General features: G+C 43.9%; 1 protein-coding gene across 2 annotated transcripts in view; it reads left to right on the top strand.

The window, feature by feature from the left end:
- The window catches only part of RHBDF2 (rhomboid 5 homolog 2), a 44,376-nt gene that overhangs the window by 3,967 nt on the left and 16,665 nt on the right, over positions 1-23,744 (top strand). For both annotated transcript variants that reach the window (XM_021002528.2, XM_021002529.2), the window contains exon 2: positions 21,951-22,079. The gene's annotated coding sequence lies outside the window, so the exon portion shown is untranslated. The remainder of the gene's footprint in view (positions 1-21,950; positions 22,080-23,744) is intronic.

Genomic DNA, 23,744 nt, shown 5'->3' with positions numbered 1-23,744 from the left:
TTAAAATGTAATTGGGGAATATTGAACAAAATTAATAATACAATAAAACATAGATAATAATATATTTTAAAACTGAGTTAATATGTGGCCCTCAGGCATCCTTATGTACAAATGAGTGGCTCTTATTTCCATTTGAGTGTAATACCACTACTAGAGCCAGCAAAAAAAAAATTATCACCTGATGACCAATATTCTGATAATGAACCTCTCTAAACTTGGAGGTCCTTCGATGACAGACAGCCCATTTCCAGATGTTTTCAGTAAGATAGGACCCTCCCTACTGGCAGAAGAGAAAAAGCCCTGGATTTGGAATCAGAAGGACCTGGGTTTGAATTCTAGTTGTGCCACATGGGTGACTTTGGTTTTCCCATTTGTAAAAAGAGGCAGGGTCAAACTAGATAGTGTCTGCAGGCCCCCTGTAGCTCTAAATGTGAACCTGTGAATCCAGAGTCACTTTCCTTCATGGTAAGGTATTGGTGGAGGAGGGTAGTGGAAGATTACTTTATAATCCATTGTTGTTGAGTCATTTTTCAGTGGAGTCACTCTTTGTGACCCCATTTTGGGAGAGACACTGTAGTGGTTTGCTGTTTCCTTCTCCAGCTCATTGTACAGATGAGGAGACTGAGGCAAACAAGGGTCAAGTGACTTGTCTAGGATCATACACCTAGTAAATGTCTGAGGTCAAATTCAAACTGGAGTCCTTCTGATGCCAGAACCAGTGATCTGTACCACCTAGGTGCCCCTGTAACCCATTAGAAATTTTCATTTCTGGGACACAGCTGTCCTAACTCTTAAATCTTTTATAACATCAAATCCTACTTAAAATCACACGTTCTGCAAGAAGCATTTTGAGATCCCCACTAATACTAGTACCTTTTCTCTCTTAATTATTTCCAATTTTCCTTGCATATATTTTGTTTGTGAATTTTTCCTGTTGTCTCCCCCTTCCCCCCATTAGATTGTGAGCTCCCTGAGGACAGGGATTTTTTTTTTGTAGTATCACTAGTACTAAGCACTGTGAATGGCACATAGCTGTTGACTGACTTATCGTCTACACTATGAATGTAATAGCCTTTTATTAACATGGGCCTTAGTCTCTCTTCTTAATGCTCCTAGCCTGTTAGTAAAAACCTCACTCTGACTGTGTAAACTCTAGGCTCACACAGACTGGTCCAAAAGTGAGTTATTGGTACAGAGTAGAGACGGTCCCACATTTAGTCATACCTCCTGCTTACAGGGGTTCTACTTCGGTGTGATGTTTGTTAGTGGGTGGAAGAAGAATGAAACCAAGGCTAGTGGGATCTCCTAAGAAGTATGACTCAAGATTATTTAGATTGGGGTCATGGAATCTTCCCACAGCTAAGGGCAGGAAGGGGGAGGTGGGGTATGAAGGTATCTCCAACTCCTATCTCACATCTTTAACTGGCTTTCCGAAGTCTTGAACTGGGTGTCCAGTGGATCTTTAATATTTGATATGTCTAAAACAGAATTCATCTTTACCCCTAAATCCTGTTAACCTTCCCTGTTACTGTCACCATCCTCCCAGTCCCTCAGGCTCAAAATCTAGGTATCATCCTCGACTCCCCACTATGTGTCACACAGCAGGCTGGAGGGAGAGGGGGGGAGAGACACGACAGGGACCCCCATGCAATCTGTGGTTAAGGGCTCTGTTTGGTGCTCAATGCTCTTTAAAACCTAGGTGCCTCACACACACACACACACACACACACACACACACACACACACACACACACACACACACACACACTTTTCCAGTCTTCTTGCATCTCAAACCCCTCCAAACTGAAATACTCTTCAGTCCAGTGGCACTGGCTATATTACTGTTCCATGAACAAGACACTTCTACCTCTCAGCTCCGCCCGTTTATTAAGAGCTCTTAATAAACATTTATTGACTCACCATCTCTGAACAGATCATTCCTGTGTGACTTTACTAGGTGTTCAGGTCACAACTACTCCCTCCCCATTTTCTAGAAATGCCTGATCTAGGTTAGTAGTATCAAACACTGGCCACAACCAGTCCAGAGTGGCTGGAACCAGATTAAAACATAATTAGAAAACATTTAAGGAAGCAAATTAAAATACAATAGAACATAGATAATGTTAATATGTGATTTTCTGTCTAAGTCAATATAAGGCATTAGGGATCCTTACATAAGGTTTAGTGGCTCTGTTTCTATTTTGAGTTTAATACCAGTGAGTGATTAAGGTAATCCTGCTCCTCCCTCATCCCTTACACAATAATAATTAGCGTTTACGTTGTACTTTAAGGTTTTGTTGTTATAGCTGTTCAGTTGTGTCCAACTCTTCATGACCTGATTTGGGGTTTTCTCGGCAAAGATACTAGAGTGGTTCGCCATTTTCTTCTCTAGCTCATTTTACAGATGAGGAAACTGAGGCAAACAGGATTAAGAGACTTGCCCAGGATCACACAGCTAGTGTCTGCAGCCATATTTGAACTCAGGTCCTCCACTATGCCACCTAAGTGCCCCATTTTAAGGTTTGCAAAGCACTTCCCATATGTTATCTCACCTAAGTCTCACTGCAAAATCTTGTGAGGTAGAAGCTGTTGTTATCCCCATTTTATAGATGAGGAAGCTGAAGTTGAAAGTAATTTGCCAAGGCTCACCCAGCTAGTGTTACATGTTACATATGTAGAGTTACATATGTGATCTCATTTGATCCTCACAATAACTCTGTGAGGTAGGTGAGGCTCAGATAACAATGACACACAGCTAGTGTGGATACAAGTGTCTGAAACAGGATTTGAACTCAGGTCTTCTTGACTCCCAAGTCCAGCACTCTAGCCACTAAGTCACCTAGCTTCTTGGCACAACACTACTTTGGTGCACTGTCCTCTTAGGGAAGAAGAAAATGAGGAGCCTTTAAATGTGTGCAGAATTTGGGGTTTGGTTGTTAATATTTACTGTACAAGTCCTCAATGAGGTTCACATCTTTCCAGTTAAAGAAATGAATCAGACCAATTCTGTATTGTGATAGTCTGCACCTGCAACCTATGCCACCAAAAGGATGTCCTGTTCCTTCAAAAGGAAAAACAAATAAGTTCTGCCAAAGGGCACATTGCAAAGGGGCATGGGAATCACCAGAGGTGTTTGGTTTTCCTGGAAAGAGTTGGAGGTGGAAGCTGAGAGGAAAGAGAACATCAATGACCTGAACCCTCAGTGGTTACCCGGGCCTCTGGTCCAGCAGTATAGGTATCAGTCTCATCTGCCTTATGGAGGGTTTTCCATCCTGAGTCTATTGCCAAGTGGTCAGAAATCAGTATGGGTGGGGATGGCAGCAGAGGGCTGCCACACTCCCTGATTTAGAACAATGTTATTACTATTTCCCTTGATTACTTATGCCTAGCTGGAAGAAAAGAAGGAAATGACTTGTTACCCTATTATCTATGGCACAGGATTGGGTGGGATTCCATCTCCTTTGCTACCCACATACCTGGGGCTTAAGCAGCACCCACATAGTTTTAAGAAGGCATCAATGTTACCCTGGTCACAGGACGGGGATTTCCAGAATGAGCTCATGCCCAGATTGGAGAAAAGCATTCCCCAGTTTCCTGCTCATCTGTGTTTAGCTAGAGATGAAGAGGAAGGGTTATTAGCTACTAGAATTCACACTGACCTCATACACAGCTTCTGTTTTACAGGCTTCCTCCTAAAAAGATGAGAACACTGAAAACTAGAGAACTCGGGGAAGCCCAGTTATCGCAACAGATAAATGACATTGTGTTGGGCCCCTGGGAGACAGTCGGCCACCTGGTCCCTTGGAGGAGAACAATGGAACTTTTTCCAGAAGATAGCAGCATATTTTCCTAGTGGTTTATTGAGTTGTTTACCCTTTCGTTTTTCCACAGAGGGGAAGTCACAACAGTAGTACCAGACCCTACCATACTTCTTTCACAGCCAAACTCCAAGAAAAAGCTGTCTACACTTGTCACTTCTCTTTTGTCACACACTAACTTTTCAGCCTCTGGTTTCCATCCCCATCACTCAACTAAAACCTCTCCCTAGGCTCACCGATGATCCCTATTTTGCTAAATCCAATAATCTTCTCATTCCTCATCCTTCTTGACTTCTCTGCAGCTTTTAATACTGTTGACCACCCTTTCCTCAGACACTCTTTCCTCCCTGGGTCTTTGTGATGCTGCACTGTCGTAGTTTTCATTCTGCTTATCAAATCAGTCTTCTTTAGTCACATTTGCAGGGTCATTTTCCATGTCTCACTCCCCTAGGCATGGTTATTCCCTAGAGTGGTATCTTCTCCCTTCTCCCCCACCCCCAATTAATCAACAAGTATTTATTAAGTATCTACAATGTGGTGAGGCATTGGAGATTATAAATACAAGAAATTAAACATAAAATTTAATAGCAGTAAGTGCTATAGAAATGTAAGCTATTATAAATGATCAGTATTAATTATACTATTAAAATAAGGTGTTATAGAAATATAAGATATTATAATCATTAATTATAAACTTAAAAGGAATCCATTAAAATTCTTTGTAATGATGACCTACACTTCTGTAGTACTTTTTTTCCCCAATGGTCCCATGATTTCATCTGATAAGGGAGTTCCTGGTGAAGAACTCCCTCTATCAAAGTAGATTGGCACCTGTTTTGCATCTTACAGTCTTGGAAAGTTAGCTGGACCATTGAGAGGTTAAGTGACTTGCCCACAGTCATATAGCCAGTATGTGTTAGAGGCAAAACTGAAATATGTCTTTCTAACTCCAAAGCCAGCTTTCTTTCTGTTTTAATATTTTATTTATTTCAATCATCCAAGATCTGCCTTCTTATCCTCCCACCCCAGTTGAAAACACAAGAAAAACAAAACCCATTAAAAACACTTAGAGTCAATCAAAACAAATTTCCGCATTGCCCACGTACAAAAAATATTTGACTCATTCTGCATTCTGAGTTCACCTCTCAGGAGGTGGGTAGCTTGTTTCATCACTGGTCCTCTGGAATCCTATCATGGTTGATCATTATGTGGGTAAGAGTTCAGCACAGTAGTATCCCATCACATTTATATACCATAACTTGTTTATCCATTTCCCAATTTATGGACACTCCTGAAGTTTCCCATTCTTTGCCACCTTAAAAAGAGCTATAAATATTTTTATTTTGCTTAGCACTAATCCCTCCCTTAATCTACCCACCCTCCAAATCCACCTTCCCCTTTCCCCCTTGCCTCCCTGTTTCCCTGTTGAGTGAAATGTATTTCTGTGTGTATTTGGGTGTGCTCTTCCTTCCTTTAACCAGTCCAGACAAGAGTGAGGTTCAAGCTGCTCCCCTCACTCCCTCTTCCTTGTTTGTATAGATATCTACTTGTTCACCCTGATTATGGGAGATAATTTTCCCTAACCTTCCTCTCCCTTCCTTGCCACTGTATTCCTCCTCCCATGATTAAGATCATCAAGACATAACAGAACCCCTCCCAGGCCATCTTTAATTTAAGGACTCTCTGTAAGAACTCTGATGATGATGATGATGATAAACCTCAGAGGGGACATATGCGTCATCTCCCAGTAGTTCAATGTCAGCAATTTATCCTTTGATACTTTGTTATTGTTCATTTATGTTTACGTTTTTATGTTTCTCTTCACTATTGTGTTTGAAGTTTGAACTTCAGAGTTCCTCCCACAGCTCTGGACTTCTCATCAAGAATATTTGGAAGCCTTCTGTTTCATTAAAGACTCATCTCTTTCCCCTGTAGCAATATACTTAGTTTTGCTGGGTACATTATTCTTAGCTGTAAGCCCATATCCCTTGCCTTCAGTAATATTGTATTCCAAGTTCTCTGATTCTTTATATGGCTGCTAAATAGGGTGTGATCCTGACGGTGGCTTCTCAGTACATGAATTCTTTGTTTCTGACTGCTTGCCATATTTTTTCTCTGACCTGTTCAATCTGGATTTTAGCTATGCAGTTCCTGGGAATTTTCATTTTGGAGTTTCTTTCAGGAGTAGACCAGTAGATTCTTTCTGTTTTCTCTGTACTCTCTTGTTATAAGAGATATAAGCAAATTTTTTTTAAGGTTTCTTGAAATATCGTGTCTAGGCTTTGTGTGTGTGTGGGGGGGGTTCAGATAATCCATTGTTGTTTTTGAGTCATTTTTTTAGTCATGTCTGACTCTTCATGATTTCTTTTTTTTGTTTGTTTGGGTTTTTTTGAGGCAGTTGAAGTTAAGTGACTTGCCCAGAGTTATACAGCTAGCGAGTGTTATGTGTTATGTGTTATGTGTTTTACGTGTGAGGCTGGATTTGAACTAAGGTCTCTAGACTCCAAGGCCAGTGCTGTATTCACTGAGTCACCTAGCTGCTGCCTCTTCATGATTTCTTGGCAAGGATGCTGGAGTGGTTCGCCATTTCCTTCTCCAGCTCATCTTATAGATGAGGAAACTGAGGCAAACAGGGTCAAGTGACTCACTCAGGGTCATAGAGTTAGTAAGTGTCTGAGGCCAGTTTGAACTCAGGAAGATGAGTCTTTTGGAGGGTGTCTGGGTAAGAGAGGGATAAAGCCTGTTCTGTTTCTCCTCAGAGGCAGGAACCAGGAAAAATGACAAGAAGTTGCAAAGAGACAAGCATAATTTTCCAAACAATTTGTTGTTCAGTCATTTCCGGCCCTGCCTTATATCCACTGCACCACCTAGCTGCCCTCAGATAGTCTAGTGATTCCTAATTTTTTTCTTCTTAATCTGTTTTCCAGGTCATTTTTTTCCCCTATGAGATATATTATATTTTCTTCTATTTTTTTCAGGTGTTTAACTTTGTTTTCATATTTCCTGTTGCCTTATGAAGTCATTGACTTCTGTTTGGTCCATTTGAATTTTGAGAACACAGTGTTTTATACCTCTTAGTCATGTTGTTAATTCCCTTTCCAGTTCTTTCTACCATCTCTCATTTCTTTTCCAAAACGTTCCTCAAGCACTCTTATTCCGTTCACAAAAAAAAATTTTAACTTTTTTTAAAAAAAATTCTTGCTTCATTTCTTCCAGGAATTCTTGTTGAATTTGAGTCCAAGTTGTGGGGGGGGGGTTTGTTTTGTTTTTTTGTTTTTCTTTTTCTGAGGCATTGCTAATAGATGTTTTGGAGTCATTCTCATCTGCATTTGTGTCTTGAGCATCTCTGCCACAATAATAGCTCATGGTGAGATTTTTAAAATTTTTTTTTTTTTAGTTTGCCATTTATCCAGCCTGCTTCCTGACTCAGACTTGTTAGGGCTGGGTTCTGCCTCCAAGAGGAAATAGCTGCTTCTATTGCTGCTTTCTTGGGGTAGTGTATATTGTGTTATTCCAGGATCTTAGGAACAGGTCTGGGACCTGCACATTTTCAGTGCTTCAGGGCAAAATCTGATTGCTTCCCCTCTTGCCCACTCTCTCCCCAACCCCTTCTGAGCTCTGCAAGTTCCTGACCTGGGTTCCATAGACTACTGTTGGACTCAGGCCCTATCAGCTAGCTAGAAAGCTTTATTGATTCAAAGTGACAAAAGAATAGCATTCCTTTTGATCTGCTTTCGTTATTCCTCTGTAGACTGGGCCAGATGCTGGAACTGAGACCCTGCTCTGAGCTTGGACTCTGATCTATACCACTGTTACTCTCTGCTTCTGAACTTCTTCCTTTTGCCATATACAGGCCAAAGCCTCCCTGTCCAGAGATGCTGCCCCCTTTCCTATGCAAGTGCCCTTCTCACTCTGCCTTGCATCTGTGATCTGGAACTGGGGCGTGAGTGACAAAGCTGCCAGTTAGCACCCATCCCCATCGTGGTGCCCCAGTGTCTGGCCTAGGATCTCAGGGGTCCTGCAGTGTTTCTACAAGCATCATGCTCTTGGCCCGACCCTTCCCCCATGTCTGAAAATCTCTCTGTCTCCCTGTGCCAAGCTGGACTGAACAAATGGCTCACTGTGACTTTTTCTGGCTTTACCAGTCAGGATTTGGTCTGGTGCATTTTTAGATTTCTTTGGAGTCTTTTGGAGGGAAGCTCACTGCACTGTTATTTAGCATTCCATCTTGGCTGTGCCTCCCCAGCCCCTTTTCTCCCTGTTTGCTTTTTCTTGATATACTTGGTTTGCTTTTCTTGGTCTCATCAATTCCCATGGACTAAACTCTCCTTTTTTTTTTCTTCACATAACTCCAAAATCTATATACCCAGCCCGTACCTCTGTCAGAATCACAGAATTTGAGAGGTGGAAGGGACCTTAACAGTTAAGCCAACCTATACCTGAAAGGATTCCCCACTGTAACATACTTAGCCAGGGGTATCTGTCCTCAGCTCCAAAGAGAGGGAATTTATATTACCTCTTGAGGCAGCCCATTCCACTTTTGGACATCTCTAATTGTTAGGAGGGAGCTAGGTAGTGCAGTAGATGGAGCACCGGAACTCTGAGGGAAGATCTGAGTTCAAATCTAGCCTCAGACACTTACTAGCTGTGTGATCCTGGGCAAATCACTTAACCCTGTTTGCCTCAGTTTCTTCATCTGTAAAATGAGCTGTAGAAGGAAATGGCAGACTACTGCAGTATCTTTGCCAAGAAAAATGAGGTCACTAAGAGTTAAACACAACTGAAATGACTCAATAACAACAAATTGGTAAGAAATTGGTGTTTACTTCTTTATACCTTCTACTCATTTCTCTGGGTGTCTCCCTCTGGGGAGAAACAGAACAAGCTTTATCCCTCTCACCCAGTGACCCTCCAATCATGTTTCCTCCCTGTTTTCCTTCTGAAGTCTTCTAAGCCAAACATCCCTTGTTTCTTCAATTGATTTTTTTATAGTATGGACTCAAGGTTGTCCATGTTATCAATCCTTTCACTTTCTTCCTGGAAGCTATGCAGCCCTATATCACATTAGTTTTTTTTTTTTTGGATGCCACCTTTCATTGCTGACTCATTGAGTTTGTAATGCAACCTCCATCCCCCAATCTTTCTCAAACTGCTGCTGAATCATGCCTCTCTAATCACGTACTTGTGAAATTGATTTTTTGATCCAACTAAAATATTTTATCTGTGTCCATATTGAATTTCATCTTTTTAGATTTCACCTGCTCTAGCCTTTTTGGATCTTGACTGTCATCCTGTATAGTAACTATCCCTTTTTTTTTTTGGTCATTTCGTCATTTAGAGCAGCTAAATGGTACAGTGGGTAGAGTGCAAGGCTTGGAGTCAGGCAGATCTGAGTTCAAATCCAGCTTCAGACATTTAGTATAGCTGTGTAGTCCTGGGCAGGTCATTTAAAAGGAAAAAAACCAACAAAATAACCCCTCCACCTTCGGATTTCCTCAGTTTCCCCATCTGTAAAATGAGGATAATAGTAGCACCTACCTCCCAGAGATGTGAGGATCAAATAAGATAATAATTATAAAGTGCTTAGCACAGTGCCTGGGACATAGTAAGTACCATATAAATGTTAGTTACTCTTAGCTGTTATATTATTTTCATCTATAAATTTGATCAGAATACTTTTGTTCAAGTCACAGATAAAAACATTTGACAGAACGGTTTCCAGCAGGGATCATTGTGGCACTCCACTGGGGACCTCCTACCAAGTTGACAGTAAACCATTAAGAGCTGCTTTTAGGCTGACCACTCAACCAGTTTCAAAACAATCTAACTGTATTATCATAGTCTACAGATCTCCATCTTTCCCAGAAGAGTATTATGAAATTCTTTATCAAATACTTTCCTGAAATCTGCATAATTCCCCTGATCTACCAGTTCAATAACCCTGTCAATAAATAAATAAAGTTAGTTTGGCATATTTAATAAAGCCGTGCTGGTTCTTTGGAATCACCGCTTCCATTTCTAGACATTTACCCACCATCTCTTTAATGATCTCTTCTAGAATTTTCCCCAGAAACCAAAAACAAGCTTAGAGTTTGCAAATTCTATTCTCTTCCTTTTTTTGAAAAGTTGCTTTTTTCTGGTCCTTCAATACCTGTCACGTTTTCCATAGTCTTTTAGATATCACTGACTGTGGCTTAGCTCAACAAGCTTCTTTCTTGTGTGCTTTTCTTGGGAATGTAAATGCCAGCAGAAAGGTGGTCCCTGCCCTCAAGGAACTTACATTCTAATGGAGAACACAACCTATAAAAGGAAACTGAAAAGTTGAGGACAGGGGAAGAGGAATCACATCTGCCAGTTTTTTACAGTAACTAAGGATGTAGCTTCATTTGTTTTCATCTTGTCTGACTCTTTGTGACCCCATTTGGGGTTTTTGTGGCAAAGATACTGGAGTGGTTTGCCATTTCCTTCTCCAGCTCATTTTATAGATGAGGAAACTGAGGCAAACAGGGTGAAGTGACTTTCCTAGGGTCACACAGCTAGTAAGTCTGAGGCCAGATTTGAACTCAAGTCTTCCTGACTCCAGGTCCACAGCTTTATGCACTGAGCCACCTAGCTGCCTCCTCTCCTCATTCTACAGATGGGGAAACTGAGGCTTTGAGGAAGCAAAGTGATTTCACCACTGTGTTCAGCCAGGTAGTAAGTGTGGAAACTAGTAGGAGTCAAACCCAAGTCTCCCAACTCCAAGTTCAGGTCTCCTTCTACCCTACCATGCCTCCTCTCTCCATATTTAAGAGACACTCAGGGAGTGAATGGAGCAGCTCCGTAAATTCCCCAAATGGGCGATACCCGGGGAGGGGGTGGGGGGGAGTTGGTATGATCCAGGGGGCCATAGGTTTGAAATCATTCAAGTTTCTTTAAAAAAAAAAAAAAGGCAGACCGTTTAAAGGGTTAAAGAAAGTAGATTTCCAGGGGAGCGCTGAGTAATTCTTTTAAAAGGGGAGCAGTAGGCAAATAATTTTGGGAACCTCTGAGACAAATCCAGGTCCCCCAGGGAGGCTGCTTGGGTTGAGAAAATGGGGTTGGGGCCATTGTGTTCTCTGTTGCTCTAGCCCTTGGTTAGACTGTTTTTGTCACTGTGAAGACATTCTGGGAAATAGCCAGCCCCAGAGGGTATTCTGGGAAGTCTAGTTTACTAGCTTTTTAATGCTTGTGTCTGGCTGGATTCTTTCTTAGGGAAGAAATGAATGAATGACAAAGCATTTATACCCTTGTTTTGTTGTTCCTGTTCAGTCATATTTCAGTTGGTATCTGGCTCTTCATGACCCCATTTGGAGATTTCTTGGCAAAGACACTGGCGTGGTTTGCCATTTCCTTCTCCAGCTCAATTTATAGATGAGGAAACTGAGGCAAACAGGGCTAAGTGACTTGCCCAGGGTCACACAGCTAGTAAGAATCTGGGGCCAGATTTGAATTATAAGGAAGAGGAGTCTTCCTGACTCCAGGCCAAACACTATCTATCTTGCCTCTTAGCTGTACTTGCCAAAGTGTACTGAACTCCTGAGATTTAAATGCTAAAGCCAGACAGGCCCTGGCCCTCAAGGAGCTTCTATTCTAATTGAGGAAGACTACTTAAATTTGGAGTGATAGCCTTCTTAGAGGTTGTTTTGGGGCTTGAAATTTTTCCAGAGAGTGAGTAGACTAATAGGGCAGTTTATTGATTTGCCCTTACTAGAAGCTTTGGTAGTATTGATTACTGTTCTCCTAGCAAAGGAGGGAAAGGGGGTGTCATTTGATGGAAAGGTGTGAAGCATGCTGGAGTCTGGGGCCATCTAGATATAGTGGGTAGAGAGAGAGAGAGAGAGATGTTGTTAAGACTGCTCACAAGGCCATGGGGAATTTGGCCTCCACCTAGTATTCTTTCTGTTGAGCGAACTTTATTTCAGTAGGAAGAAGGAAAAATTTAATTTTTTTCAATTAACAAAAATCTATTTTCTCTCCCTCCTACATCCCTTCCCTTTTACCAAAAGAGCAAAAAGCAAATCAAAACCTTTGCAACAATGAAGCAAGACAAGTTCCCACAACTTAAGTAGGAAAGAACAGGGATCATTTCCCGTGGAGGATAGATGCCTGAGAGTGTTTTAAAGGCACAGGATTGGGGTGTTAGGAATTAGGACTGGAAGGGACCTTCGTGATAACTGTTGTCCAGTTCCCCTACTCTGTAGATATAGGAATGGACACTCAGGGAGTTGACTTGACTTGCACGTAGATTGAGGCAGAATTTGAAGACAGGCCTTTCCATTTGTTCTTTGTCTGTGCCCTCGTTTGAATGGGAGCTCTGTGTATTTTTGCCTTGCTTTACATCCTCATTGCTTAGCCCAGGACCTGGCACATAGTAAACACTTAATAAATGCTTGTTGACTGACAGTGACTGCCTGCTTTGCTATGGTTAACAGCTGTTTTAATTAGGTTAGTAATCACATCTTACATTTTTATGGCACATTTGGCATTTCAAAGCACTTTCCCATGTTAGCCAGTTTGATAGTCATTAATTAACCCTGGGAGGTAACTAGTGTAGTATTATAGCCATTTTACAGAAAAAGGAAAGTGAGGCCTGAAGAGGTAAAGTCAATTAAGGTTAGGATCACACAGCTAGCAGGTTACAAGAGACAGCAGTTGAACCCAGGTTTCCACTTCTCCCACACCCTGCACTTTGGGGTTGAGGTGGGGGGGGGGGTGTCACACATTGGAATTGTACCAGGATACCCAAGAAGCCTGTAGAGTTTCCTTCCTAGGAGTTTGGCACTAAGAATGACCTGGCTGCCTGGGGTGAGTTTTGAAGGACCTTCCTGCCCAAAGATGCTGAAGGTTTGAAGATATGACCTCTGTTGGCAGTAAGAAGAGGAATAATGTGAAATGTAGCCCCTCCCAAACTCCAAGATATTGGCTGGGGGCAAGGGGGAGATGAGGTGGAGAATATATTTCATGGAATTTTTTTTCTTTTTTTCTTTTTTTTTTTTAGAGGTAGTCAGGTTTAAGTGACTTGCCCAGGGTCATACAGCAAGTAAGTGTCTGAGACCTGATTTGAACCCAGGTCCTCCTGACTTCAGGGCCAGTGCTTCATCCACTGAGCCACTTACCTGTCCCTTGGAATTTTTTTTTTTTAACAATGCCAAGTTCTTGAAGATTCTATGGTAGCAAGGATTCTGATAGGGGGCTGAGCTACCTAGAGTTGGGGGTGGAGTTTAAGCTTCAGGATGCCCTCTGTGGACAATGTCCCTAAAGCTTTCCCCAGAGACTCAGGAATTATGTTCCTGTAGTAAAAACAAGATTCTAGATCAGATTAAAGTGGAATTGGGAAATGTTTCACAAAATAAATAAAAACACAGTACAGTGAAGATAATGTTAATTTGTGGTTCTCTAAGTCAATTTGCAGCCTACATTTCTATTTTGAGTTGATATTGATGATAGCTGCAGTCTGGGCAGATTTGAGAACCCACTGGAGGGCCCAGTGGCTTCACTTGGCTTGCTTCGTTTGTGAGGCATTGTTGGGGAGGGGTTGTGTCCTAAATTTCATCACCTTCCAGTCACTCAGCTTCATTTATGTATAATGCTGTGCTAAGTGAAGTGAATTCTGAAAGCATTTATTAATTACCTACTGTGTGTCAGGCAGTATGCTAAGCACTGGAGATACAAAGAAACATAAAAACAGTCTTCTACCCCACCCCACCCCCTTTCTCTCTCTCTCTCTCTCTCTCTCTCTCTCTCTCTCTCTCTCTCTCTCTCTCTCTCTCTCTCTCTTTTTAAATTTTTAACATTTAAAAAACTTTTCCTCCTCTCTTAAGGAGCTCACAGTCTAATTGGGGGAAGCCAAACTGATATCCAGCCTTACACTGGGATGGAGGGAGAAGTGGGACTGAGCTGTTTTGGGAATAGGGTTCCTAGCCTCCTGGCCCATGGCTGAGAATGAAGGGGCAGTGTGAAAAGTGGGTGACTCCTTTTCCCCTCCCCCTTCACACTGTTTACTGGGATTCTTTGGGAGACTGACATCTAACCCGTTTCCTCCACCTTCTACTCTGCAGCTGCAACATGTGGTTTGCAGAACCTTGTAGGAGGGCTGCGTGATTTGGGCTCAGGAGATTCCTATACCTTGCTAGGTCTGTCCGGACCCAGAGCAAAGGGACCTGAGTCAGGCTAGAAGAATGAGGTGGGTCAAGGTCTGGGGCATCCCTCTGAACCGGCCACAGGCACTGTTGGCTTTCTGACTCTATTTCTGGGACAGGCAGAGGTTGTGGGAGCTTTTGAGAGCCTGGAGCACTCGAACCAATCAGAGGCCCTCTTTTCAGAGGAGCATCTCCCGAATGGTTTGGGAAGGACAGGGTATGGACCTACGAAGGGCTTGTTCCAGTCTTCTTTGAGCATCTGTCCCAGGGGGACGTACAAGTGGTATGTGATGTGTTTATTTCACAACCATGCAGACCTGCCAGGTCTCTTGGGTTTTCTTAGGAAGGTGGATGTGAGTCTGGGGGAGAGAGAGCTGCTGGTTGATCCTGGTTTTTTTTACCATCCTTGATTCTTTTTTCTAACCCCTTTTTATAATCTCCAAAGTGATTGTGTTCAGTCTCTAAGTGGAAATCCTTACCACCTACTCTCCTGTCTCACTCTACCTCCAATCCCTAGGCTTAGGCATCTTCTTTTCCCTAAATTGTTCCCTTCCCTAGTGGTTAACAAGCATTTATTAAACACTTACTATGTGTCAGGCACTGTGCTAAGCACTAGGCATGTGAATACTAGGATCAAGACAGACTGATCAGACAGAAAGACAAGGTTCACTCCTGCCCTTCTTTTCCTCCATCCCTGCTGCCCTCCCCACCCCCACTTTGGCTGAAAGGGTGTTCATTTGCTGAGTGACTGGATGTCATGGGTGCTGGGTTGGGTGGGTGGTCATATGACCGAAGCTGCTTTTTCTGAGGGGGTGGGGGAAACCTGAGGGGAGGTCCTGGGATCCACTCCATGAGGTCAGCATAACTGAGTTTTGCTGCCGAACACACAGTGGGTGTGTGCTGTTGTGGCTCCTGCTTCCTCTTTGCAGCTTTCTAAAAACGGCCTGGGTTCCCAGAAAGGCCACTGGGAGCTGGAGGGAGTCAGGTTTCGGTTTCCGTGGTGGGGAAGCAGCCAGGGAGTCATGTTTACCTTTGGGACAGAACCTGTTTTGGGGCTCCTGTCTCATCCTGTGATTCAGCCAGGTTAGGTTCCCTGGCCATCCATCCCCAGAGCTGTTGTTAAAGCTCCTTGTCCACTCTGGGCAGGCCACTCTCCCAGAGGAGTTTAGCTGACTCATCCTCTTCCCCCAGCTCTGAAACTGGCCTGGAAGTTGAAGTAGTTTCACTTTCTGGTTTCAGGTGACTGGATTTCAGAAGAGCCCCATCACTAACCCCACCCCAACACCCTCTTCTATCCCCATCACGAACTTTCCCCCTTGGGTTTCTCATCATATCGCTTGGATCAGGGGCGGGAATCTGCGGCCTTGGCCTTGAGGCCGCAGATTCCCCGCCCCTGACTTGGATGATGGAGAGGAGACCCTTTGTTCAGATCTTTTCCATAGGCTGTCAATTCTTTATTCTTTTCATCTCCACCTGGGTATCCTCTCTTATGATGGCCTCAATTCTGCCCTTGTTCTCCTATCAGTGGGACATGTCCTGGGCGCAGTGGGCAACGGAGCCTGTTGAATAAGGCCAGATGTTGTCAGGGACAGTGAAAATTACGATGAAAAAGAGACTTTCACAGTTGTATTGATCTCTGCTCTGGTGTTGGTTATTTCATTTTTTCTGTCTTCTGTTGGTATAATACTTTGTTGCTGTTCTACCATTAAGTACTAACTCTATTAATTTCCTGTTTCTTATTAATAATAGGCAGCCAGTGATACGCATTTACCTCTAAGAACTGCCTTGGCCATATACCATAGTTTTAGGGTATGGTATCAGTATTATATTATCTGTGTAATCGGCAATTTTTAAAAACAATTTTCTCTTTACCTAGTTAATCACTTTTTAAAACTTTGTACTGAGAAAGGCTTTGGAGAGACTTCTGGTCTCTCTGGTGATTCCTGGTGATAGATGGGAAAAAGTCCATATATAATCTTAAGGCCAGGTCATACTATAACTTCTCTGTGCCCCACCCTACCCATTGGCTGCCCACTTAGGATGTCTGTGGTTAGAGTTGAACTAGAGAGCTGAGTGCTAAAAGAAAGCAGTGCCTGACTTAGCAGAAGCTGGGCCTGCCTAGCTATTCCTGGTGGCCTGGAGATGTTGAGATCAGCTGGACTGGGAGTGGTTACCCAGACCTACCCTTTCCTGGAAAACCTGCTTCCCCCAAATGGGTAGTTCTTATACCTGTCTACTTCTTCTCTGCCCATTTCCCTACCGGGATCACAGCCTAAGGAAAGCTAGGCTGACATGTTCAGTCTTTGAAGTAGGGCCAGTATAAATTGTTTCAATTTGGGGGCTTTCATGGGGGTCGGGGGAGGGGATTGAGGAAAAAGGAGGGAGAAAGATGAAAAGCCTATAAAGGGGCATGTAGTAGTTCCCTCCAGGTGATTTGACCTCTAGTTCACATCCTTTCTGTTGCTCTTCCTCCTCCATCAGGACTTAAAGGTTTTCCCAAAGTGAGCCCCATGGTGAATATAGGGAGGACTGTCCCCTATGTCTGCTTCTCTGGCTGTGTGACTGTGTGAAAGTCACTTCTCTGGGCTTGTGTCTGTCTCTATCAAATGAAAATAGACCCCTTATATTCCTTTGAAATCTAAAACCCCTCTACTCAGCCCTAGCTATTCCATGGCTTGATCCAAAACTTTTTCCTGGAGGAGATTCAGAGTTGTTAAAATAAAGTCCTCAGGCTTGAGGGACATGGAAGGAAGGAAAGAAGGAATACAAGGGAGGGAGGGAAGGGAAAAGGTAGAAAGGGGTAGGGAGAAAAGAGGAAGAGGAAAAAAGGAAGGAAGGAAAGAAAGAAAGAACGGAAAAAAAGGAAGCCGTTTCTAGGTTGGGATGAGGATGGCAAGGCAGAGAAACAGGTTCTTTCCTCCCTGGTCCCCTGCTTTGGCTCCGCTGAGTGACTGGTTAGTCATGTGGAAAGCCTGTTGTGGCCATACAAGCCTGGTGGAGCCCTGGTCCCAGGATGTTGCAATTTCCTCTACAGTGAGCAATAGCTTCTAGGGTGAGAGAGATAAATTCAGGGCAGGGACTTTTACCCCAGGCACCCTGGTGCTTTCTTCTGCTTTGTCTCTGCCATCTGTTCTTCTCCAAACCTTGTGCTCAGGGGATGAGGGGGTGAGGGAGTGAGGCAACATTCGCCATCTTTGCAGGGAGTGTCAGTAAAGCTGAACCACTTTCTAAGACCTGCCATCTGTAGAAAAAATCAGAAGATAGCTTTCTAGAACCCAGCTCCACCCCATCCCTTTTTTGTAGGATGTGTATATGGCCTCTTGGGTAGTCCCTCAATGCCCATACCACTCATGACCAGACAAGAGCAGGGAGTATTTTACTTTAAACAATATTTTTTCCAAGATTTCACATCTGGGAGCCACCTTAAGAGAGCCAGTCAGGGGCAGCTCGGTGATGTAGTGGATAGAGCCCCGGCCCTGGAGGCCCTGAGTTCAAATCTGGCCTCAGATACATAACACTTACTAGCTGTGTGACCCTGGGCAAGTCACTTAACCCCAGTTGCCTCACCAAAAAAAAAAGAGAAAGAGCCAGTCACTCCTTCCCATTTTTGTTGTTTAGTCACTCTTCATGACCCCTTTTAGAGTTTTCTTGGCAGAGATACTGAAGTGGTTTGCCATTTCCTTCTCCAGCTCATTTTACAGATAAGGAAACTGAGGCAAACAGGGATTAAGTGACTTGCACAGGGGTTACCCAGCTAGTGTTTGTTTGAGGCCAGATTTGAATGCAGGTCTTTCTGACTCCGGGTTGGCACTCTATCCACAGTAAGCATTAGAATCCTGGGACTCCCTAATCAGTACTCTTTCCCTGTTATCAAGCTCCATCCTGGTAGCAGAGAAAACAGGATTCTTTGAGGAGATAAAGGTCTGTGAGCCTAGGCAGTAGAGAGAAAAGGTGGGCCTAGAAGCCCAGCAAGAGGGATATACAGGTCGGCTGGGGGCAAAGACCAGAAAGTCTGTACTGGCATACTGCTGGCAGTCAGGGGCTGGATCTGCAACTAAGAAATAAATGACCTAGCATGTCCTTTTTTAGCTTATTTTTCTTTTTTGAATCCCCATAACAATCCTTTGAAGTGGGTAGTACAAATATTAGCTTCATTTTACAGACAGGGAAACTGAGGTGCATGGGGGGTGAGGAAGTTAAGTGATGCTGTGAGATTTGGAGTCAGATTAAAGTCTTGGCACTTAACTACCTTCGTAACAAGCATTTAACTTTTCTAGGCCTCAGTTTCCTCACCTATAAAATGAAAGGACATAATAAGATGATTTCTTAGTTCTTTTCCATATCTAAAATCTTGTGATTGTAGGTGTCTTGACCAAGTTCAGGAAATAGTAGAGCTGGGATTTGAACATGGGTACCCCGGCTCCAAATCTGGGTGTCTTTCTGTTTATACCCCACTGGAATCCATCCAGCAGAAAAAACCAAAACAAAACACTGAGAGTGCCCAGATGATTATACAATTACATAGAGAGGTTCCCATCCTTACTCCTGGCTGCCTAGTGAGTGTAACAGAGCCCAAGGGGAATAGGTGGGGGCTACCCAGAATGCCTCACTGCCCTGATCTGCCTGACCTCACTGCACTGGGGGCAGTGTGTGCCCACACAATGGTGGCTTCTGTGCCCTGCCTGCCTGCTGCTGCCCTCCCATGCCCTGCCCGCCTGCTGCCCTCCTTCTGCAGCTCAGCCCCTGAGAAAGTACTGCCAAGCCAAGAAATTTTCCATGAAGAGGTCCTAGTTAGTGACACTGCCTCAGAGCTACCCCAAGGGTAAATTAGAGTGTGCAAGCTGGGGGGAGGGGGGGGAGAGAGAAGGGAGCAGGGCACAGAACAGCCTTCCTACTCAGCTTCCAGGAATCAATGAGCATATGAACCAGTTCAGCATGGAGGGAAAGAGGATATTTGAGTTCACTGCCCCCAAACTCCTGTGTCTCATCTGGGTCAGAAGCATATGGTGTCAGGGAAAGGAAATGCTTGAGTCTTTCATCTTCTTCTTAATGAAACAGATAGAACCTCGAGCTGATTGTCAGTCATTTGATTGACAAGTCGTTATTTATAGCCTACTGTGTGCCAGGTACAGAGCATACAAATGCAAAAACTAAACAGGCCTAGCCTGGTGGCATATACCTGTAATTCCAGCTCTGAGGGAATCTGAGGCTGATGGATTGCTTGACAGTTCTGAGATGCAGCCGGCTCTGCTGATAGGAGTGTCTGCATTAAGTCATTGCACATCCTAGTCTTGAGCTCCAGGGAAGAAGGGTGGAGTAGCTACTAAGTTGCCTAAGGAGGAGTGAGCTTGCCCAGGTTGGAAACAGAGAAAGTTAAGGCACCTATCTGTGGTGGGATCTGGCCGTAAGTAGTCCCTATGTTTCCAGACTGGAGAAAATGGAAAGACCAAACTTTTTTTTTTAATGCAGGGCAGGGGGGAGAGGAGAAACCCAGTCTTAAAACAAAAACTCAATAGACCCTGACCTCAAGGAGTTTTATTTTACTAGAGGAATTCAGTATGTTCACAGATTAGCAAATGTAGGATATATACACAATAAATACACAGTAATTGGGAGAATCAGGAAGGAGATCGCTCTTTATACTGATCCTTGAAGATTTTGGGGGTTCCAAGAGATAAAGGTAAGGTAGGAGAATATTCCAGGCACAGAGGTGGGATCTGGGTTATGGAGGAATAGCCAACAGGCCATTTTGTCTGGAGAGTAAATTGGGAAAGGGCAATAATCAGCCTCTGGGCAGCTAGGTGGCACAGGGGGCAGAGTGCTGGGTCTGGAGTCAGCAAGACTCATCTTCCTGAGTTTGCATTTGCCCTCGGAAATGTACTAGCTTGGGACCCTGGGCAAGTCACTTAACCCAGTTTGCCTCAGCTTCCTCATCTGTAAAATGAGCTGGAGAAGGAAATGACAAACCACTGCAGTATCTCTGCTGAGAAAACCCCAAATGGGGTCACCAACAGTAGGATATGATTGAATATGACTCAGTAACAACAACCAAGTCACACCACAGAGGCTTTGGGATCAAGGTTTGTATACTCTGGGTCCAGGGCAAACAAAAAGTGAACTTGCCCTTGAGGTGCTTTTCCAATGCAGAGTCAGCATCACCAACTACTGCTCGCCCAGTTTTCTTCAGACTTGGGCCGCTGAGCCCTGGAAACTGCCAGGCAGTGTTGGAGGAAGCCTCTCAATTCCAGCCAGCTACTCTTCAAGCCCTGGGGTTCACTGGTTTTTGAATAACAATAACAGAATCTGAGTAAAAGAATTACAGCATTTTTAGACTTGGAAGGAACATTATAAGTCATTCACCTCAACGTCTGCATTTTATAGATGAGGAAATGGGCCCAGACGGGGCAATGTAGGTCCCGTGATTGTTGATTTCGTCTTTTCTCCGCTATACCATGCTTTTCTTGCACTCCCAGCAGCAAGCACCAGGAAGAAGTCAGACCCTGAGTGTGGCATTGGAAATAGTCCCTTGCCAGCGTTGGGGTGTTTTGTTTTGTTTTTGGCGCTTAATATATTATTATTTATTTTGTTAAATATTTCCCAATTACATTTTTAAAAGAATTTAACATTCATTTTTTTTAAATTTTGAGTTCCAAATTCTCTTCCTCTCCATTTCCTCCCCCATCCCTTGAGAGAAGGCAAGCAATATGATATCAGTTGTACACAGAAGTGTTTTCTGGAGCTGCTGGCTCATGTTTTCCTGTGCTTAAGGTCTGATTGAAGGGCATAAATTTGGTGTTTGTGGTTTAAGAGGTTTTTTTTGGGGGGGGCAGCGGTCTGGGTCTTTTTAAGTATATGAGTTCAGAAACAAAGTGAATAAAGGAGTAAGACATTGGACCAAAGGGCGGAGTTGAGATTTGTATGACCTGCTCTGGTTCAGTTACAAGGATACAAGGAAACAATGGCTCCTTTTTTTCCCAGTGGAGAGATTCCCACATTAGGCCAGATCCAAAAATACATATGTCTTCTGCATGTTGAATCTTATCACCTCTCTGTCAGATGGGTAACAGGGGTTCATCAACAAGCATTTATTAAGCGTTAATCATGTGCCTAGCACCTGCTAAGCACTTGGAGGACCAGGCAAAAAAAAAAAAGGGTCCCTGCCCTCAGGGAGCTTACATTCTAATGAGGAAGCCAGAAATACTCTGTGGAGGGAGAACAAAGATTTCTGTCTGCTTGACTCCTTGTTCCCTTACTCCCTGTATGAGGTGGTCCCTCTGCCTCTCACTGCTTACACTTCTAGGGTGACAACCATGGATGGATTCCCTCCCCAATTCCCCAACTGCCTTTAAAAAAAAACCCCAAAACATACTGGTTATGTATGCTCTATCTGACTGTGTCTTTTCACTGTGCAGCACAGTATTTTGACTTAGAGCGAAGAAGAGACTCTTTTCTCAATGTCTAAGCAAGTTCCTCTATTAACCCTGCTGGCTTCCAATTCAACAAGCATTTATTATACAAATTCAATGTGCAGAGCACTGTACTAGGAGAAACTGGAGGAGGTGTGAAGATGAATTAGGACTTGGGCCAACCCCTTGACTGACTAGCTGCCCCTGTGGCTTTGTGGCTGTGTGCTTAATCTGGCTTTTTCCTCTCCTTCCCTCCCTTCTCTCTCTCTCTCTCTCTCTCTCTCTCTCTCTCTCTCTCTCTCTCTCTCTCTCTCTCTTCTTCTCCCCCTTCCCTCCTCTTCTTTTTTCTTCTTCTCTCTCTGTGTCTTTCTCTCTATCTCTGTGTGTCTCTGCCTCCCTCCCTCCCTCTCTTTCTCCCTGTCTCCCCCCACTTTTCTCTTTTTTTCTTCTCTCTCCTCTCACCTCCCTCTCTGCATTTTTTCTTTCTCAGGAGCTCTTTGTAACTGACTCATAAGGAGGCTACCCTAGTCTGACTGGGCTGGGCTGTATGTCTGTCTCTTCTCCAGGGTCTCATCTTGGTGCCACCCATGCTGAGAGAGGAGGAGGACTGCGGAATGTTCCAAAGCCAACTTCATCTAGTTTGAGGACACCTGCTTCCTGAGAAACTGCTTGTTGGACAGGCCCCCATTTTGATGGTAAGACATAGAGAGCAAGGTGACTCTTAGTGCTGAGATCCCTTTCCTCTCTCTCACCTCTGTCCGTAATATGCCCTCCTCCTACTCTATTCTGTACCACTATTGTATCCCAGAATAATGGGAGCACACCTTCCCATCTGTACCAATCCAGAGGTGCACGCTTGAGAACCAGACATGGCACTCTTTGGTAGATAGATTGCCCTGCCAAGACTTCAGTTTGCATTTTAATATGAGAGCGGAGAAGATAAAACCTGGGTCCTGTGCTAGGAGAGGCTAGACCAAGCTCGGCCCAGCTTGGCTCATTGTTTCTATTCCGAAACTGCCCCAGCTTGAGGGCTTGGGGTAAAAAGGGGACAGGTTTTTGACCTGATTAAATTTGCATCTGCTCAGTTTTCATAGCTAGGCACTCCACCCCTGGCCTAGTGAGTCTGCTTCCTCTCTGTCAGGATATTGCAAAGAGGAACTAGCAGAGTCGTCTGAGGGGGGAACATCGTCAGGGAACAGCAAAAAGGGTGAAGAAGGGGAAATCAGCCATGATGTAACAACAGAGTGTACTGGAGTGACAGAGTTAAAAAGCCTTGGACATATGACAGTTTCAGTCCAACTTGAAATAGGACCTGGGAGGCCAGGAGAGTCAGAAACAAATGAGTTTGGTTTGGTTTAATTTCATGTCCCCCAGGAATTGGAACTGAGCCACCACTTCCTAGTGCAGAGCAGGAAACCCTCTTAGGATAGCCGTGTTCTCCCTGCACATCAGCCCAGCCCAGGGAGCCTACAACCAGATCTTAGGCACAACTACAGAAGCTTTGTTTGTGGCTCAATAAATGGGGTCGCCCAGGATTCCTTTCCCTCCCTCCCCTTCCACAACCCTCCTCCTACTCTGCACTGCCAGCCTCCCCCACCCCCACCTCCCAACATACAGACAGAGAGAGAAGTAGAACTAGTCCTTCTTCGCCCCATGGACACAGAAATCTGCCCCCGCTGCTTGAATTGTTGCCAAGTCTCTGACCAGAGGATGGGGGTAGTATAGTCGGTCCCCTTTTTCCACTCCATAATTGGTCTTTGCTCAGGGAAGAATGACCAAAAGCCAAGTCAGTGGGAAAGTAGGGTGGGGAAGAGGCTTTCCCAGTTTAAGCTCATCAATCAATAAGCATTTATTAAGCACGTACTATGTAGCAAGCACTATGCTAAGCACTGGGGATACAAAAAAAGTAAGAACAAATATTTATTACCAGCTTCCTGGGGACCAGATATTCCTCTTCCTCTTGCTGAAAGAATTGTCCACTCAGTTGTTGTTGAAGGTCACAGAAAGACAGAAATGTCCACCCTCCTTATCTTCATCCTGTATCCCACCCCCCCACCCCCAGCCTAAACCAGCTTCTGCCATATACTTCAATCTCCACCTTAATCTCTAGGGTAAGATTCATGGTCCTTCCTTGGGAAAGGGAAGGGAACAAGCATGTATTAAACACTTACTTTGGGCCAGGCACCTCACTAATATTATCTCATTTGATCACAATAATCCTGGGAATTTGATGCTGTTATTGTCCCCATTTTACAATTGAGGAAACTGAGGAAGGCAGAGGTTAAGTGACTTGCCCAGGGGTCACACTGTTAGTAAGCATCTGAAGAAAGGAGGGAGGAAGGGTAGAGAACCAGGGTTTA

The sequence above is a fragment of the Phascolarctos cinereus genome, unplaced genomic scaffold (genome assembly GCF_003287225.1).
Source record: "Phascolarctos cinereus isolate Bilbo 61053 unplaced genomic scaffold, phaCin_HiC Scaffold_5;HRSCAF=322, whole genome shotgun sequence".
In the NCBI taxonomy this organism is placed as follows: Eukaryota; Metazoa; Chordata; class Mammalia; order Diprotodontia; family Phascolarctidae; genus Phascolarctos; species Phascolarctos cinereus.
Note: the sequence above shows the minus strand (reverse complement) of the source record. Positions and strands in the feature narration are given on the sequence as shown.